The sequence below is a fragment of the Ictalurus punctatus genome, chromosome 1 (assembly GCF_001660625.3).
Source record: "Ictalurus punctatus breed USDA103 chromosome 1, Coco_2.0, whole genome shotgun sequence".
Lineage (NCBI taxonomy): Eukaryota > Metazoa > Chordata > Actinopteri > Siluriformes > Ictaluridae > Ictalurus > Ictalurus punctatus.
The window spans coordinates 36,695,131-36,715,525 of NC_030416.2; the positions used below are offsets into that span (position 1 = coordinate 36,695,131).

The following is a 20,395-nucleotide window of genomic DNA, read 5'->3' on the forward strand; positions in this document are numbered from 1 at the left end:
ATAAACCCGATGTTTCAAAAAGACGTTCTGGCTTTTCCTCGCCATCGTGCTCACTGTCATGCCTGCCGGTGCCTAGCAACCGATGTCCTGTTAACACTCGTATGCGCATGCCCAGCGTGCATGAATGGTCATGTGACATGCGTTTTTGGTCGTGTAGTGTGGACGGGGATCGTTTCTGAAACGCGGCGGAAACGCCGGTGTGGACGAGGATCGTTTTCATTTTAAAACGAAAGCGCACTCGTGTAAACAGGGTGTCCGAGCTGCTGTTATAGAAAATGCATCAACACCTTGGAATAAATGAATTATTATACACAAGTGGGCAGGACCGACATCTGACAAACGCTTTAATTTCCAATCGGCAACATTTGCGTTTCCATTTTTCATGAATGAATCAAAGAAAGTGCGTGACATTCACACCGTGTTGTAAAGCTGGAGTAAATAATGGGCTGCAGGGGGTCACGGTTCACACCCAGTCAGCCTCAGGCGAGAACCTTTAATCAGTCTGGGTCACTTAAGGACCATGCCCTGAAGCCACGACGCTCTGAATGACAATCACACGTCCACAAAGCTAACCGTCCTCTTGCATAACCTGCATACACACTGACGGGGGAGGGGTGGAGGTTAAAAAGGTAAGCTCAGTCCTAAACACACCTCATTAGCACGACTTAACTGCAGCCCATGATGACAGAGGGAAGAGCAGTGGATCAAGGGTTTAGCACTGAACAGTAGCGCAGACGCCTTTCCTGCAAAACCCAGGGGCCCGGTCACACTCACTGAGTGCTGAGTGATAGGTTGTGGGACATGTCTCGGGGTCCCCTACCCCTATTAAAACAGGAGGGAGCTTTAGAAAACCTAGAGGAGTCTTGCTTTTGTCCCTGCAGGCCATTTGCAAACATACCCTAGGGCCTCAAGGCATCACACGTTTATGGCGTAATAAATCTGAGGACCAGCTTTTTAATGTTCAGCTCAGTCTGGGGTGATCCACAGTACGATTAATCCTGCTCGCTACAGCTTATACTCACCATCAGAACGCTAATGAGAGGAATTAGGCTTCCTGTAAGGGGGCAAAGCATGGCGTTGTAAAGCTGTACTGAGATATACGCTCGGTACACATGCTCACTGTATGTCGTGGAGCACCAATACATCATCCATCATGTGGCAGGGTCTCCACCATCCACACCAACCAAGTCAACCAGAAAACTGAACACACCATATTATCTCACTCGGTATTTCTGCTTATCTTCTACCTAGTGTTAACTTCAGAGCTAGCCTAGCATGGAGGTGTTGGTGTGAGGTTGCTAAGCTATTCACAGTACTACAAAGCTCCTTTCATCCTGCTTTACTGACAGGAAGAGGCTGTAGATGGAGGAGGTCTTGAAGAAGCAGCATACCTGGCCATTTTTTTCTAGTAACTGACCAGGCTAGAGTATTATCCAGAGATAAAATGTCAGTATTCACAGAAACTCAAGACATAACAGTCTAAAAGATTAAACCTTAGAATAGACTCAACAGTGTCATGGCCATCCATGGCAAGGAGTTCAAGAAAGCTAAATTGGCAGTGTGGGAAAAAGGGTGTGTGTTCAGCTGCCCTGTGATGTGAAGCATAAGCGGAGGTTCAAAAAGACGTGGTGGCTTCACATATCTAGGAGGAAGAGAATGGGAGTGAGCCAGTAATCAAATTGTGAAAAAATGGGGGTAAAATCCACCAAAAATACACAAGGCGGTTTGCTCGTAACATAGTCCTTCTCTATGCCATCATCATTCACAAATTAATGATGGGTCTACCCCAGATTCTGAACAAAGGTGCTCACATATTGATCGAAAGAAAATTCACTGGTATCAGCAAATATCATATCATTACCTTAAGGACTTAAATCATGTGGAACACCGAGGTTTAAAACCCTAGATCTCACGGTTTGACGGCAAGTTAATTTCTTCATGTTTCCTCCCTAGTGATCCGCTCTATTAAACATACACCAATCTGATTTCATGAGCACTTTAAACAACTGAAGACAATGTGGATGGACTTGATCCTGTTTCATACAAATAAAGAAAATGGAGCGGTTCGGTAACATTTCTTGTTATGGCTTGTCAAGGCAGCATTATGTTCTGACTGAAAGAAGATGATACATGTCCAGGGGTCTGAGATTCAATATGATTTGATTCAAGTGTCCAGTGCAAGCCCCTCTACTCAGTCATGCGTGGTAATAAAGGCATGTGAATGACAGGGGTAATGAGGTGGGGGTGGGGCAATATTCATCTTGACAGTGATGAAGAGCGATCTGGTCTACTGCAGTCCAACATTTAACACCTGCCTGCAGTGTTGATACTTACAACCACAAAAAACCTGACCGAGGGGTTTACGACCTTAGAAACCTGTTTGATGTATAGAAACCGTGGCAGGCCACTACTCCTACATCTCTGCTCTTCGGCAATATGGAAGTTCAATGTTAATTGCAAAGTGGCAGAACCGTTTCAAATGTGATTGAGATCAGATTGAGGGAAATACACTCAGTCTCATAGCAACCGTAATCCGCATGTGCTGAGAACTCTCATTAGGCTAATTACACCACGTTCGGAATCCTAATTCCATCCGTCTCGGAAAAGGAATGTCTGAAGAGGCGTATTTGAGAACAAAGTAACAGCAGTTTCTCAATTCAGGAGCTCTTTTGGTTTCTGAGAGTTTTGGGCGTTGCATTCAGTATTCCCATGAAAATATTCAGAAATCCACTCTGCTGGCCAAGAACATGTCTATGCTTGGGTATGTACTCTTTTGCATGTAAATTAGATGCTTAGCATGGAGTCGAGAATGTGCTTTTTTTTCCTCTCACAAAAATGAACAGGAGACACAGAGCAAAAGAAAGTGCGAAAGAAAACCTCAAGATTGAGACAGATAGAGAGAGAAACTGTGTACAGGAGCAAGAGATAAAGCAGAAATGGGACAGGCAGACAGAGAGAGAGAGAGAGAGAGAGAGAGAGAGAGAGAGAGAGAGGCCTCTTTTTCCTGATCAGTGGCTCGTAAGTTGCACCGTGCCCTTGCATTCCAGATCTGCTTGACTGAAGACAACTAAGAATCTCCCACCGAGCTCCACCAATGACCAAAACTCCAGAGATCCAGTAGAGCTTGATATGATAAAAGAATAGAGGATAGAGGAATTTGAAAAGGAGTTTGTATGGGATGTATGGGTCAGCAAAACAAACACAACTCAAACGAGTTCCAATAGCAGCTCAGTGGTTAAGGTTAAGGGTCTGTTCTTGTCACCAGAGGATTACAAGTTCATATTCTACAAAACAATGTCGGGCCCTTCAGACCCTGAACTGCTCCAGGGGGGTCATACCATTGCTGACCCTGTTCTCGGAGCCCAGATTCCTTCCAAGTTGGGATATGCGAAGAGAAAAAAATGTATTGTACTGTACACGAGTGTAAAGATCCGTCCTCTTCCTGCACTCGAAAGACATACGGTATGCTCTCTGAATGGGAAAGGATTTATACTTGCACAGAACTTATCCGTTTAGATACCACTGCCCCACACTTCAGAATTCTTACACATGCCAAATCAAAACCCAAATACTATACAGAATCACTCTTCTAGAAATGCCAATATGCATAGCAAGGGACCTGCCACCAACAAGCAGAATACTCCACGAGAGATGAATGAGACTTGTGTATGCGAACACCTTTGCTTATTGTTTAGATTCCTTCATTCATACCCAGAAAGGCGATCATAATCACAATGTACAATTTTATTGAAAGAGAGATTGGGTTGATACCAAGAACACACTTTAACACTACTGGAGCTGAAGATACCAGTGTACACACTGGACTAGAGGAGCCTCTACATGGATCCATGGATCCCAGCTGACAAAAAAAGGTCCCCAGGACGTCCCCTAAATGGCCTCTACGAACGTCCCCAGAATGTCCATGTGTAGGGTTTCACGTTCACAGGACGTCCGGTGGCCATTTGGGATGCTTAGGGTACTTTCGCTGAAATGAACACATTCATCTGATATCCTCTGATGTCCTCGGAACGTCCGCCAGCGAACTTCATAAACCGGACCAAATGCGGACCTAAGTGGACATTCGCAAGGTCCGGGGGACATCCCCTGTTTCCTGGGATGGTCCAGAAAAGCTTCTTTGCTGCAACCACATAACCCATACCTCTTTCCTACTGCCCCATTCACAGTAGAAGAGTTAGGGTGTATTAGGGTGTACTGCCCCAGGGATTCTTTATACTCGGTCTGCTTGTCCATGTAAATCTTATATCCGTGAAGCAAGAGTGTAAGAAGGACTCAGCTCTGGAGAAAGCACATGCTTTTCTTGATTAGCTTGGCTGATGATACAGTGTTGTGATTTCGCTGAAATGAGGCTGTTGACTCTTTCCACTTGTTGCCAGGCCTGATTGATAGGTTTCCCAGACTTCAGACCTCTCGAGTCAAAACAGCCTGTTAATCTGCAACCATTGCACCTGCTTCCACTTGTATGAGGAAGTTATTGCAAAAAAATATATGAAAAAATCCCATTAGCCCGAAACTATTGAAAATGATCAAGTTTTCTTGTACTGTCAAGGTGGAGTGGACAGGTGGGGAGCTGTAGTCCCTTTCATCTTGTATTTCTGAGGGGGATTTGTCAAGATTAGCCAATCCCTGGGATCCGATTTGGGGCATGTTAAATTTGACCTTAATCCAGCACTGGACGTTTGCACTGAAGTATACCTCTAATCCAAACTACCAGATCAAATCTGCCATCTTATTCGCTAGTTACAGTTAAGGGGGTGTCACTTAGATTGTGTTTTGAAGTAAAATGTAGGTAAATCCACTGACCATATTTGTCATCTTGGTTTCCAAATGTTCTTCTAATAGACCATAGAAATGAGACTAGAGCCTTGCATTACACAGTACTGTTCCTGCAATGCTAAAATGGGTCGCTCCTGTTGTTGTCTCAGCTATTAAAATTCCTTTGCTGTTACAGAAGGGTATTACTCTGAAATGTGCCACAGGTGAGTGAAGGTTTACCTCCTCCCCAAACTATTATTGCAAATGCGTCATTCCCCAGTGTAGATGTAAAACAGAAAGCCTGTTTGATCATTTGAGCTGTGAGATACACGATAGGCTTAGGGGAAATGGAAAATTATGGCCCAACAATCCATGATCGGAACTTTCACAAAGGTGATAATAAGCAATGTGCATTGCTAATTGCTGGTAAAGACCAGTCAATCTGCGGATGAGAAAGTACCTAAATAATGAAGAGAGAGAGCTATGCTAGGTAGGAATTTGCAGCTGATGCTAGAAGACTAGCTAAGACCTTCGATTTGTGAGAATTTTCAGGAGTTTTTGAGTTCTCATCAACAGCAACTTGATCTCCCTTAAAGTTCTCCCAGCCCACACATTATACCATCTCACAAAAGACCAAGGACACGTTAATGTACACAACTCGTCCTGGGCACCCTTTCCCGTAACAAATTTCACCCAGCCCCAACAGAACTCATAACCGTAAATCTACAGAGTGGGCGAGACAGAGAGAGAGAGAGAGAGAGAGAGAGAGAGAGAGAGAGAGAGAGAGACTCGTTCAGATCCATAGTAGGAAGGAACCTACAAATCTTCTACTTAAGTGCTGATGGTCATTAAACTGTGCAAGTCAGCAAAGTTGACGCAATGTGCCCAGACACATCTTACATGTGCACACAAATAGACACCCACAATTTACACGTGTACACACATAAACACACAAAATTTACACGTGTACACACATAAACACGCACAATTTACACGTGTACACACATAAACACACAAAATTTACACGTGTACACACATAGACACCTACAATTTACATGTGCATGCACACAGACACCAGCAGTGTATACACGCATGCTCATAGCCACACAGAATTTACACATGCACATTCAGACACCTGGAATTTAGATTCACATTCTCACAGACACCCAAAACTCACACACGCACACTCATAGACATTTGTAACATACACATGCGTGCTTGTAACTCGCACATACATGTTCATAAACACCCACACTAGCATGTGCACGCTCATAGACACCCATTATTTACACTTACATGCTGGCAGACACCCGTACCTTATATATGCACAATGCAGACACCTATAACTCACACCCGCATGCTCGTAGACACCTGTAACCTATATGTGCACATTCATAAACACCCTCAATTGCATGCACATGTTCATAGGCACCTGTTATATACATATGCATGCTTGTAGACACATTTAACTTCCATGTGCATGCTTGCACACAACCGTAATATGCACACGCACCCTTGCAGGCACCTGGAACTTGCATGTGCATGCACACACACAGTCATGACTTCCATTTGCACGCACAAAGACACCTGTAACTTGCACATGCATAATTGTAGACACCTGCAACCTATATGTACACACCCATAACATAACATACGTGTACATACTTGTGGGCACCTGCATGCACATGGACACCTGTAACAGGCCCAACAATGCTTGAAGCGACGTGCAATTTACTTGTGCACGCTCATAGATTACCATGACTTATAAATGACACGTGTACGCCTATAGTCACCCACATAGACACCTGCGGCCTATATAAGCATGCATATCCATGCTTTCTTCCATTCCTTCCTCTCTCGCGCGCGCTCTCTCTCACTGCCTCACTCTCTCTCACCACGGTGCCATTTTAAATACCCAAGCCATATGCACAATACTGAAATCTCCCAGTGAACCCTAATCTCCCTGCATGCTCCCTACGGCCGACAGGGTGCATGTGGTGAGGAGGGGGTAGGGGACAAGACAATTCCACTAATGTTTTAAACCTCCCTCCCCCTTCCAGCCCCAACCCCCTAGTCTTGTTACTCATTAAAGCTAACCGCATGCTTCATAAGGGATCTGTAAAAGCACCCTGAGAATGTTTACAGCAGGCGAGCCGGAGAATGCAACCAGATCTTCAAAGGGAGCGTGAGATCTAAGCAACCCGAATCTCTGCTCGTCTAATTTACAGTGGCTTTAATTTAGGGTGTGCTCGACGAGGCCACGAACGCAGCTCTATTACTTTTCATTCAAGAATTAGCTGAAACGCCTTTTAGTACATTTTTCAATCTAAGGAGGAGACCTGATAGGATCTAAACACCAAACAAGGCTGAGGTACAGTGGCATTCTGAAGCTTGTAAAACAGTGAAAAAAAAAAAAAAAAACAAGGCAGCCAGAGGCTAATTTTAGGCCAGCAATTCACAAGGGACGATTTGAGCCACAAATCACTGAAACAGCATGGAGGTTCTCTCGAGGGGCGCTTGTGCCACAGCTATTTTCCCACAAAGCAGAGACCGAATCAGTCACTGAGAAAAATTACATTTGTTGTCAATGTTTTTTCTTTGTTTTGAACTCGCTAGAGGAAAGCTTCTCCTTCAGAAACACCTAAATTACGGGTTATGGGTCAGGGTAGAAATCAGAACCATAAATAGAAATCTCAAAAATAAAAATCTGAAAAATGCAGATTAGGTCAGAGGTGAAGTGTCTGAGATTCCCATGGAAAATGTAGACGCTTTCAGAGCGGTCAAAGAAATAAACAAGTTTTTATGTTCTACTCAAATAACTAGTTTTCTACAGTGATGCTAAGCATGAAGTCGACACGAACGTTTGCCAAAGTTAGCTGCTTAATAGGAATTTAGCTATTTTAATTGAACATAAAAACTTCAGATGCACTTATATCTCCTTATGGGTCGTATCCTCCATATTGATTCTACTCTACTTTATGTCTCTTCACTTTTATTCATGGATGCTATGGGTGAGTGATTTGAGAAAAATATGACGTCACGATTCTCAAAGGCGTTTCTGCGATAGAAGATATGTGTCACGATACATAATTGTGCTAACAATTTCCCCAAAATACAGTAGTGTTAGATTTTAACCCGTGATTTTGAAATACGTGGAATTTAAAGGGAAATCTTAACCCCTTAAGCTCGATAAATGTTTAGCCTGCATCTGATAAATACAACATTGAGCCTATTGTAGCTAAACATGATCACACGGGAAGCCGGAAAATAATCATTCCCAAAACATTACTTGGCCTCTTTCCAAGAATTTGTACACAAGGACATACTGATGTTATCAGTTTTACCTGCTGGTTGCACAAGGCCTGGACGGAATCCACGAGCACGCAGTCGGTTAAATATTACTATAAATATAAAGGTGTCCATTGACTCTGTGAAACATACTTTAGCTATTTTCAACCTGCCTGATGAATGAAGTCATCCAGTGGCAATGACTCAGTTTACTGATTTCCTGAGCGTGTTCCCAGAAAGCAGCTTTGTCTGTGTGTGTGTTTGGAAAGCGAACATAATTTGCAAATGACTACCGATAATAAGTATAAAGCACTATCTTAGGTATTACTAAGTGGCTGAAGCAAAACTCACTAATCTCATAAAGAGCATGATCTACATTTGCAGTCAAAATGATTCAACCCCCATTGCAAATCAGGTTTATTGTCAAAATTTCAGACTTTCAGCTGTTTGTAATGAACACATCAAACAAACGCAGTTTAAATAGTTCGACACGACGAGCGCTTCAAGTGGTTTCTACAAATTCAACTGAAAATATAATGATTTCTAGTACTTAGTAGAGCTCCTTTTGCTGTTATGACCTTCTGCAAACGAGATGCAGAACTTCTGCAGCGTTCCTGAGGAATCTTCTCCCGTTCCTCGTGAGCAATGGCCTCCAGGTCAGTAATATTCTTGGGTTTGCGTGCTGCAACCGCCTTCTTCAAATCCCACCTGAGATCTTCTATGGGGTTCAAGTCAGGTGACTGTGATGGTCCTGTAGAATGTTCCAGGACTTCTTCTGCAACCAAGGCTTGGTGGAATCTGAGATATGCTTGAGATCATTGTCCTGTTGGAAGGTCCAATGACGCCCAAGCTTCAGCTTCCTCACAGATGGCGTGATGTTTTCTCCTAGGATTTCCTGATACTTCACTGACTCCATCTCGCCTTCTACATGCTGCAGGTTTCCAGTGCCAGAGGATGCAAAGCAGCCGCAGAGCATCACCGAACCTCCACCATGCTCGACTGTGGACAGAGTGTTCTTTCGTCATTCTTCTTCCTCCAGACACACCGCTGATCCACTGTGCTGAAAAGTTCCAGTTTTGTTTCATCGCTCCACAGAACAGAATCCCAAAACTTCTGTGGATTGTTTATATGATTTTGAGCGAATTTTCTTGTACTTTGGGGTCAGTAGTGGTGAACGTCTTGGAGTTCTGGCATGGAAACCTTCTGCGTTTAGTACACACCTTACTGTGTTCACTGAAACCTCAGTGCCTGTTACACCAGGTCTCGCTGCAGGTCTTTTGCAGTCACTCGAGGGTTTTTCACAACCTGCCTTCTCACAAATCTGCTTGCAGCCATTGACAGCTTCCTTTTTTCTGCCCCGTCCAGGTATTTCATATATTTTCTGCCCCTAGGCAGTTCAGGTATTTCACGTGTTCCAGCTCACGCACACCTGGTGCAACTAATGAAGCCCTTGATTAGTTGCATCAGGTGTGCTTGAGAAAGCACCTGTTTTTTTGTTTTGTTTTTTCCAAAAAACGCCTGTTTTTCACAACAGCATATTTGTGTTGTTGTGAGGGATTCTATTCAGCTATTCAGAGGGGTGAATAATTTTGAAACTGGAGAAATCATCACATGGCAGCTCTGCAGTGCTAAGGTTCTGTTCTTTGGCTCAGTTAGCAGCTCACATTTACAACAAAAAACTTTGACCCACAACACATCGCACGTTTGAGTCACTTCCTGCAGTCAAATCTCTTTCTGACTTGGAAGCCGACTGACACCACCTTACTCAGATGCTCTCGGACCCGAGTGTGACTGGTGTGGTCTAAAGAACTGTACTGTGGGTACACACCAGGGTTCATACAGTTGAAAATGTTATTAAATTGGTTTAAAGTCACCACTTTTTCCTTCTTATACCCTCAGGGAACAAACCTGTCACTGGGGTGCTACCGTCAAGTGTATATCTTTTATACCTTTTATGTCTAAATAATGGTACCTCATTTAAGGCACATATGGTTTGCGTCTTGGGGAACCTAGCTGTACTTCTACGGTACATTTGTTTCTGACAGTCTGGTTAAGAATGCTGGAAGATTAACAAGTCTGGTCTCCTTGACTCCTCAGTCATGAAAACATGGAACTTGGAACCCTGCTAGATTAACGTTGGAGAATCACCACTTTCAGACTCGTACCTCATGGCTGTAACGCTGTTTGGTCCAGGGAGTTCATTCCCAATATCTCAAAACAGTCAGAATCATGAGATGTGCAAGATATGCAGATGACCTGCTGCGCTGCCATTTTGTTCACAGCAGATCCCGTTGAGTGTCTAAATGACGGACTGTTAAGTTTCTCCTAGAAACAACCTCGAAGCTCCAAATCTCTAGATATGATCTGATCTGGCCATGTTCTGGATTTCATTCACACCTTAGTACACCTGATACATTGTTAAATCGACTTTACCGCCTTTTCAATTCTGGATCACCTTCACACACACACACACGCACACACACACGCACACACACACGCACACACACACGCACACACACACGCACACACACACGCACACACACACGCACACACACACGCACCCACACACGCACACACGCACACACCGCAGTCCCATAAAATGGACAGGATCATGAAAGGGCTTTAATTCGGTTAGGGTCACCAGTAGATCTGAAAGGCTCCGGCATATCTCTCATCATGTGACCTCAACTTGTTTAAAGACCACACATCACAAGACCACACAGATCCCCAAAATATCCTCACAATGTGAGTCTGAAAATCTCATTTAGCCAATCAGATTTTACGGCTGGGGGCAGGAAGGACTGGAGCACATAGCAGGGTTGACCTGGGAGCGAGGGAGGTGACTAATCCCCCTATGGCTCTTGTTAAAGGAGCCTTCCACTTTCTTCACTAAGACATGATGGGGAGCTTTCCAAAGCATTCTTGTTAAATTAGTAGGCTTTTCAGCTTCCTTATGCCAAAACGGAGGTTTCATCAAACAATGTTTGATCTTTAACAGGATAGCAGTCTGATCTGGAGCTTAGACTGAGGTCCAGAACATCTATAATTGGAATTCGAGCTGTGATTGTCTCCTCACAGGGCTCTGTCACAAGGTACAGCAGGAATATTCATGCATGATAGAACAGTATTATAGATATTAGGCCCCACTATCGGTGTGAAGTAAGGCTGGGCAATATGATGCCATAATATCAATATTGTGATAATTACACTTTTCTGAGATATCATCTTTGTAATATTTTGTAATGTTTTTATTAACAATTACAACCAATGATTGAGGTCGGGCTAATCTGACCTTAACGTTTGTCCTGTGTCAAGTCTTTTCTAAAGTCTTTTTTTTTTTTTTTTTTAAATTTCCCCTCTTTTTAACTGTTAATTTCTTTTTGTAGACATGAAACAGTTACTAAACACATTTGTTTCGCATTACTCATGCAATACCACGGTTCGGTCAGCAGTCTGTTTGCAAACCTAAATACTGTAATGATGATATTTCGTCTTGAACCCCAGCACCACTGAATTCTGGGTTCTGGAATCTGATTGGTCAGAAGAGGAGGTGTTGATGAATTTTCTAGAACAGCGGCTCTGACAGTAGTGCAGCTGTACATCATAGGTTTATATTAATACGTTATCGTTTCTATAGCAACCGCTCGTTCAGAAGGACGTGTACGTGTGTAAATGTTGATATAGTTAATAAGTTTTCCTGAAATAAGGAGATGTTGTTGTTTTTTTTAAACATGTATGGAAGGAGTCTCCAGTGTCAGCGCTTTGTAACAGTCAGAGGTAACGCTGTAACAAAGGAACGACTGTTTATAGCTGCTGTAAGGTAAGTGAGAATAGGAACTCACTTGTCTCACAGATGCTCCACAACATTAACGTAACAATAAACGATTAAACGGCAAGGCGTGTTGTTGTTTTTTTTAAACATATCATCATTTATAAAACATTCGAGGTGGTAACAGTAGTTCTGCTTTATCACACCACCTGGTGGTCATGGATTATTTAATGTTTTATGATTAATTGGATTATTTAATGTTGCTATAGCAACCAGTGACAGTTCTGTGCTGAAGATATTTGAGTGAAATTGTAGAAATTGAGGTTCTACAGCTCCAGGGTTCTTCACAACAGCCAACTCTAAGCTCTGTCTCCTGCTTCAAACCAAAATGCCTTGATGTAAAAATGTTATCTAGATTCGCACCCGGGCGATTTCTGAATGACTGGCTTTACACTCGGACGTCTTTTGACCTTGAGGCGGAATTTAAACATGGAAAACCTGACGCCGTGCTGCTGATCCTGTGTGAAACATGTAGTCTGTCATTAGCCGTGTTAAGCCAGGCTTCGACCTCTATGTGTACCAGGATGGAGCGAATCAGTTCCCCTGTTTCGCCTTGCAAATGCAAACTTCCTACTGAAACCCCCGAAACACACGTTACACAGCACATCAGCCCAAAGTGCTATCTTAAAGAATCACGAGTCCGCTTGTTCCCGTCATTCTGTTGTTTTTTGGGGGCTTTTTTATTTTAGGAGTGGACTCCAGTTCAGCTGAGCCGCTGCTGGTGTGGAGGTCTAAAGCAACAAGTGAGCGTTTGTTCCACAGGAATGCCGGCTATGCGAGCGATAGAGGAGGGGGATGGGACAGAGGGAGGATAAAAAACAAGCCGTCTGTGAGGAGGACACGAGCGCTTTTCCCACCTCTATCGCAGCGATTAGCCGAGAGCCTGTGGCGTTGACTGTCGCACAGAGAGGGTCAATATTGACACAGCGGTTAAACGTACACTTTCCTCAAGGTCCCACAGGTGGGAACTGAGAACGACTGTGAACACGAGCATAAATATTACAGTAGAACAGACTCAGGGAGTGAAATACATGCGTAATGAGGGTAGAACGCTAACAAAATACGCAACAAAATCCCGTATGGACATAAAACTCAGTGAATTCCTCTCATCAGACTGTTCATCTATTAGATTTTTGTGGATTTTATCGGATTATAATCTGACCGAAACATCTGTAATCAGTCCGTACAGGAGTTTTTTTGTGATTGTCGCGGCCAAAAACCCTTGATTTTGCTGCGTCTTTTTCAATATTCGCAGTGTTTTGTCTTTCTCTGCGATGTTTGATGGTAAACGAGAACTTTTATCTGTACTCCTGATCGAAGAGAGCTCAGGCTGAATGCGCGCTGTGTTGACGTCACATGACGCGTCTCTGCGGAAAATCTGCGGAATTTTCTGGAAGAAATCGCAAGCTCTTCTGAATATTCCGGAGTTTGTTTGATTTTGCGTTGACTTCTGCGATCGCAAAAACCATGAAATCCTGGAGCAACTGATTAATGACCAGAAAAACTGCCTCGGCTTAATGAACATTAGATTATAGTGTATACATTTCACAATATCACATTCAAAATTGCCTGTAAAAGCAATATATATATATATATATATATTTCAGAGTTCTCAGTAGGTCGATATAATATCAATACCGTGATCATGACATCACAATAAAAAACACTTTTCTGAGACATTATGAGTATCGTCAGAATTTTTACCACTAATTACAGACTATAAAAAGCGTCAGAAGCTAAACGTTTCCTTTGACTCCTTAAAACTGTGTACAAGTTTTTAAATTATCCTCATTTTCAGTGTAAAAGCATTTATTTTTGCAGTTTCAACGTCAGTTTGTTATCACGATACGCAACAGGTCAAATTCCCCGAAAGCCTTTGATCTACATGGATATTTTACACACGTACTACACCTCCTCTGTGACCGCCTTTGTATGTATTGTTTGTATTCAATGCGCTGCCGTATCTACTTTGTCGTATCATTGTACTGTTTGTATAGTTCGTATTTTTTAATGCTGCGATATATATTTCTCTTTGTGTATTCTGTCCATCTATCTTACACCGATTTTACCAACACACGTTCCGAATACATTCAAGTGGCCAGTAAAGTGATTCTGATTCACTTCATTTCCTGCCAAACGACTCCTTTAAAGGTTCTCCTTCTGGAGCAAGTATTACGAAGCGAGTAAGCGTGTTTGCTTTAACGCAGCACCGTGCAGCCGTCTGTTCCGCGTTAGTCCAAGTTTTAATGTGTTGCAGTTGCGTCGGTGGAAGAGAGCCAGGATGGAGACCTTGAGCGAGTCTGAAGTAGGGACTGAATGACAAAGCGTTCGACTGGGTGAAAGGTTTTGTTTGCGAGCCGTGGACCTGCTGTTTACGGTACAACCGACTTCTGACTTCAAAAACCAACAGCGGATACATAAAGATACAAAGTGCTGGTTTATAATCCCAACCATCAGTGGAGTTATTTTATTTTATTTATTTTATTTTATTTGCAATCGTAATTTTCTTTTTAAATGGATATCTGAGATGCAGTTTAAAGTCTGTCCACCCAAAAAAAAAAAAAAAGATGTATTAAACAGCATTAAACCGCCGTCATGACATTCCACACACACCTTCCACCTCTCTGAATGTACACTGCCTCACTTGGAGAACATGCATCTACCATACGAGACCCACATGTAGTGTAAATACTCCCTCCAACGTTGAAGCATTAAAAACGTGAACGCAGAAGAGCAGCACGTGCACGTGCAGACGCACTGAGAGGATGATGGAGGCTTGATTATTTAACACATCGCTCCTGTGGAAGTCTGGGACCGTTCACGAGCCCGAGGGATTCGCTTCATAAACATCGCTCCGTTCTCAGAGACGCAGAGATCGTCCAGACCTGAATGATTACGAGTGACGGTCTCCAGGAGACAACACGCAGACAGACAGAGGGACTAACTGCTCGCGTCGCTGAGAATTTCACCGTGTCTTTAACAGAACAGTCCAGTCTCAGGTCCAGACATCTCAGAGAACACCTCATGTTCAGAGACCTCCATGAGACTGAGATGTAGTGAAGGTCAGAGTGGTTTCTCAGAATACCAGCTAATCACAATGTGCTCTGTTCATTCTGTAGATTCTTCTCAAATGAACCGTTTCCATGAACCCATAACGCTACATTCTATCCATGTCCACACATGCGACACGTAATCCTATCCACCGCTACATGCGAGAGAGGAACACCCTGAGAACAGTGACGACATGCTAGCCTTGTGTTTAATCTTAAAGTCGTAAGTCCTAACCGCTGTCCATCTCAGAAAACGGAACAGACAGGAAGAAGAATTCCGGACCATTTGATGGGACATTTAATAATGTCATATTGGTTGATATAGTATTTTCGGTTATTTTTAACCCGACTACACGGGGAATAAACATTGTGTGTCAATTCCGCCTCGAAATGTCCGTCCCGCCATCAGAATCAATATTAAATTCGGATTATTTAAAGGTTATACATCAGCGTTGTTGAGCTCTGGATTCTGATTGGTTGGAAAGATCCATTTTCTAGAACAGCAGCTCTGACAGTATATTAACGTGCTCGTTATTTATATCGTTTCTATGGTTACAGCTCGTTCTCAGGGACTCGTAAGGCGCATAAACAGATATAATAAATGTGTGTAATCGTTGATATTGTGACACTTTCTTACAGTAAGGAGATGTTTATGTAACATTTATGGAAGGAGTCTCCGGGGTCAGTGCTTTGTAACAGTCAGCGGTGAAGCTGGAACTTTAATATAATTTGTGGGTTTCTCAGTAACATGACGAGCTGAGTTTTTCCGTCTTATTAACTTTTAGAAGGGGGGGGGTGGGGTGCTATAACATATATAACAAAAACTATGTATCACTTCTTACTATGAGGAATAAACACTTGGGGATGTGCTCTTTTAAGAAGGACATAAAAAGTTTACAAAAATGAAATCAATTGAAAAAAAGGCAAGTTCTGTTGAGTCGAAGAATTTCTCGCTGCAGACACAGTTTGAGTCTTTCTCCTGGCAGTGTTTTACAAGGACAGCTGACATTTATTTGGCATTCATTAGCGCTACTGGAGGCGTGGTTGCAAAGAGGTCAAAACTCCTCGCCTCAAATTTGACCATAATTGGACAGGACAAAAAAAAAAAAACAAAAAAAAAAACACACACACAAACACAAAAATAAACATCACTCAGTCTGACATATGGAATATCTCAGAAAGGACACTCTAGTGAATATGCACTCTTTGCTAAAGGGCTTTGAGGAAACTGTATACAAAACACACACACACACACACACACACACACACACACAAAACCGACCTCCGAGTGTGTTCAGCGTCCCCAGGCACTGAGCACCCCAAAATAATCCAATCCAATTACTAGCATGTCTGCCACACACTGCTGTTTCTGGACAGGGTCACGACCTCTGTGGAAGTTCACAAACCCCCCTCGCATTGTGTGGACATCATTAACAGAGACGTCTCAATGCTACAACCGGGCCGTCACCACGATCCCAGCGTCTGTTTCTCAAATCCATAAAACGGGTTCTCAATGCCAGCTCCTCTTTAGGTCTGGAAGCTCGGGAAAGCAGCGAACACTAAATTGCCATTTAAGGTGACCGTCACAACATCACGAGCCAAAAAAAAAAAAAAAAAGAGAAAAGAAAAGAAAAGAAAAAGAACGACCGCCTCTCAGAGCTGGCTGCGACTCTCCCGGGAGATCACAGATCTCAAAACTCACTGCTATTCTTACATGGGAAAATGAGGCTCGCGCCAATTTCTGCCAGTGTTCTGGAAGAACAAAAACACAGGAGATGATAGCGGAGACAAAAGAGCTTCAGCTTCACATCAGCGAGTCTGAATAGATGAGCTGGTTTGTTTTTGAAGACGCGCAATTCTGAAGCAGATATCAGTCAATGTTGTAGGAGTGTACGGCGGATTGAAGTGCCTGTCGCTCGCCTGATTCTGCACTCCTCTGAATGGCGGGGTTTCTTTCAGGAGCTGCGCACTGCCCGAGACAATAAACTCATAAAGTGAATGGGGTTTAAATCACTTTCAATCACAGCGCTGCCTCTGATTTACAACAGCCTGTTGTTGGAGCTTCCAGTTAACTGCTGCTCAGTGACCCGTAATGTGCAGCGCCCATATAACCACCGCATGCAATATATGTGAAAAACAAGCCTCTGTGACATATTAAATGTCTCACCGCTGCCTGAACACTGCTTTCTGAGGCAGCTCATAATCCCAGTATATATATCGTATATAAAATATATGCAGTATAGCGGGGTCAAGCTATGTGAAATCACAGGAGGCCTCCCGACTGACCATCTCCGATTTGCTTCATACTTTCTGCAAACAATGTCACTATTCCCAATAAACAGTATGCACAACTTCAGGCTTGTATCTGCTTTAGTTTCTATGATATACTATAGAAGCCTTAAAAAGTGGGTGTGGCCCTAGTTTTACTGAAAAAAAAAAAAAAAAAGGAGGTCAACAGTTGCATATTTCTTCTTCTTTTTTTTTTTTTTTTTAGAAGTTAAAGAAATCTTATACTAGAAAACAATCTCTGAAAATTTCATGCATCTAGGACAAATAGTTCAAGAGTAAAACGAGGGCCACGCCCCTTTAAAAACCTCAATATCTCATAAACGAATGAAGATACAAGACTGACAAGGACATAATTTGCAGAAAGGACGACACAGAGCTGTGTATTTTGTATTATACATTCACATGACCTATGTACACATCACAGTGCTACTGTTCATTCTGTATACTTACCATATTGACACTGCTATCAGGGTTGCCAGGTCTCAGGAATAACTTCTATCCCGGCTACAACTTGGGCACAAAATGACGTTAAGTTAAGCCAAAATGGTTTGGAAACAAAGCGATAGTGAAGTATAGTGAAAGTTTAGTTTATATTACAAAGATTCTGTGAGGGAATGTGGGATTATAGAGTGTGTCCCCCAAGGGATACACATCTGTTCTTCTTTTTCTCAGACTTTGGATGGCAAAATATATTTTTTTTCACTGTGGTGTGCACGCATTTCTTTGTAGCAGTTGCGAATCTCCTTGTACGGGCATGACTCCACATCCCCACATTTCCCTCTCACAGTCTTTGTAATATAAACTAAACTTTCGCTGTACTTCACTTTCACATTGTTTTCTATCGTCGATGTTTGTGGAGTTTGATTAGATTTCATTCTTGGCGCAAAACCACCTGTGGACTTGCTTTTTCTACTCACAACACTGTTTCAAAATTAAGCCAATTAATCGTAAAAAACACAACCCTGGCAACCCTCACTGCCCTGTCATATTTTTGTCTGCTACCTCAATATTCTACCTCAATATTCTAACTGTCATGCTGCTGCGACGCCTTAAATTCCCCATGAGGGATTAATAATAGCTGATCTTATCTTATGCATCTAAAGGAGACAGAATTCAAATCTGTGCAGGTAAAGCCTTGAAAGGTAGTGACTTAGAGGAAACCTACATAAAAAATAAAAATAAAAAAAAGAGAACACACAAACAAGAAATTCCCCAAACAGTAATGCGCACTCAGGATTGGCCTGCTTCAGTAAAGCTCTAAACCTGGCTCCAAAAACTCATCTCCAAATGTTTGTTTTCCCTACTCGAAACTAACACCTGAAATTCCTTTCCGAGAGATTCCATCCTTCAAGATCCTGAAGCTTGTAGCCAGAAACGTGTCACTGGAATATCTGAGGCGGAGAATAATCAGAAGTAAACACGAATACATGTGAGGAGTCTTTGGTTTTAAAGGTTTAAGCGGTAGACATCTTGCGAATCAGATCGTTTATATGGTGAGAACTCAGAGGAAACCCACATGGACTCCTGGAGAAGATGCAGAACACCGCACAAACAGTAACCTGAGCTCAGGACTGAACCCAGGACCCTGAAACTGTGAGGATTCAGCTTTACAGTATGATTTAAACCAACTGCTGCAAATACGCACCCGATATTGGACGACTTATTAAGTTAAATTATTTATGCTACAAAAAAGGAACGATTTATCCGGTAACTATGAGATACAAGGCAAAAGCAAAAGACAATGAATGACAAGCAACTTATTTTTTTAAATTACAGAACACACAGTTAGCAAAATATATGGCACTCTTGGTAGCTACTACAGAGTTTATCCACGTTCTCTAACGAACTCTATTACACTGACACTGAGCATCAGCCCTGAGAAAAAAAGAAAAACAGAGACGCCAGCTCTGTCTCTGCTGCCTCCTTCAGTTTCACAAAATTTGAATGGTACAGACACGCCGTCTCCTCGACTCCGTCCAACACGGTGACATGATAAAGACAGGCTAAGTTTGTGGAAGCTTGGGATAAGGATCCAGCTGATGTCCACCTGCAGATCCTGGACCAGAAGAATCACTCATTCAAATCACAGAGTCCAGGAAATTTGAACGAGCAGTCCAGTCCAGTCCAGTCAAGTCCAGTCCAGTCCATGTTTGCTGCTTTTCTTGGGTTGGGATCTTAGAACGCCATTTGGAACCTCAAGTTAACTGACAGGCAGGGGTGCATAAAGTACTGAGTACTGAGTATGGTGTCAAATTCTTCCTCAGTTAAAAACAAAAGATCTTCTTGAGTGAAAGTCAAAAGGTATCTACAGTACATTTAAACATCAAGTCTATCTATTCAAGAGTAGAAAGTAAATATTTTGAACTGATCGATGATGAACAATGCATACAAAAACAAACACACATTTCATCCATCCCATCCATCCATCTTCTACACCGCTTATCCTTTTCAGGGTCACGGGGAACCTGGAGTCTATCCCAGGGAGCATGGGGCACAAGGTGGGGTACACCCTGGACAGGGTGCCAGTCCATCACAGGGCACAATCACACACACACTCACACACCCATTCATACACTACGGACACTTTAGACACGCCAATCAGCCTACCATGCATGTGTTTGGACTGGGGGAGGAAACCGGAGTACCCGGAGGAACATGCAAACTCCACACACACAGGGCCACGGTGGGAATCCAACCCCCGACCCTGGAGGTGTGAGGCGAACGTGCGAACCACTAAGCCACTGAACAAAAAAAAATACTTATTTAGAAAAGCGAAAATGCAGCTGATTGGCTTAGTGGCTGCGCTGCTACAGAAAAATACATAAAGTACATCAAGTCACTTGTAGAGTTTTAGTACATGAAAGATCTCCCAACTACAGTAACAAAGTACGTGAAGTATTTTTCCCCACGTCTGCTGACAGGAAGTGCATCCACAATAGATTCTGATAGCGTTCGGTCTAACATTAACGCCACCCAGTGTTAACCTGAGACAGCACCCTTCTTTTTTACCGCCCTTGAGAACCTGGTCACCTTTTATCTTCACCTGATCTGATGTAGAAAGCCCAAATCCCAAATCTCCTCTGAGTGAATGAACCGAGGTTAAGTCTGGCAGCACGGATCTGAACGGGTCATCGGCACAGTTCATTCTTCAAGGAATTAGTCTTTA

At 42.8% G+C, this 20,395-nt stretch overlaps 1 protein-coding gene across 1 annotated transcript in view; it reads right to left on the reverse strand.

Moving 5' to 3' along the window:
* The window catches only part of arhgap29a (Rho GTPase activating protein 29a), a 60,323-nt gene that overhangs the window by 32,737 nt on the left and 7,191 nt on the right, over positions 1-20,395 (reverse strand). The gene's annotated exons all lie outside the window — the stretch shown is intronic.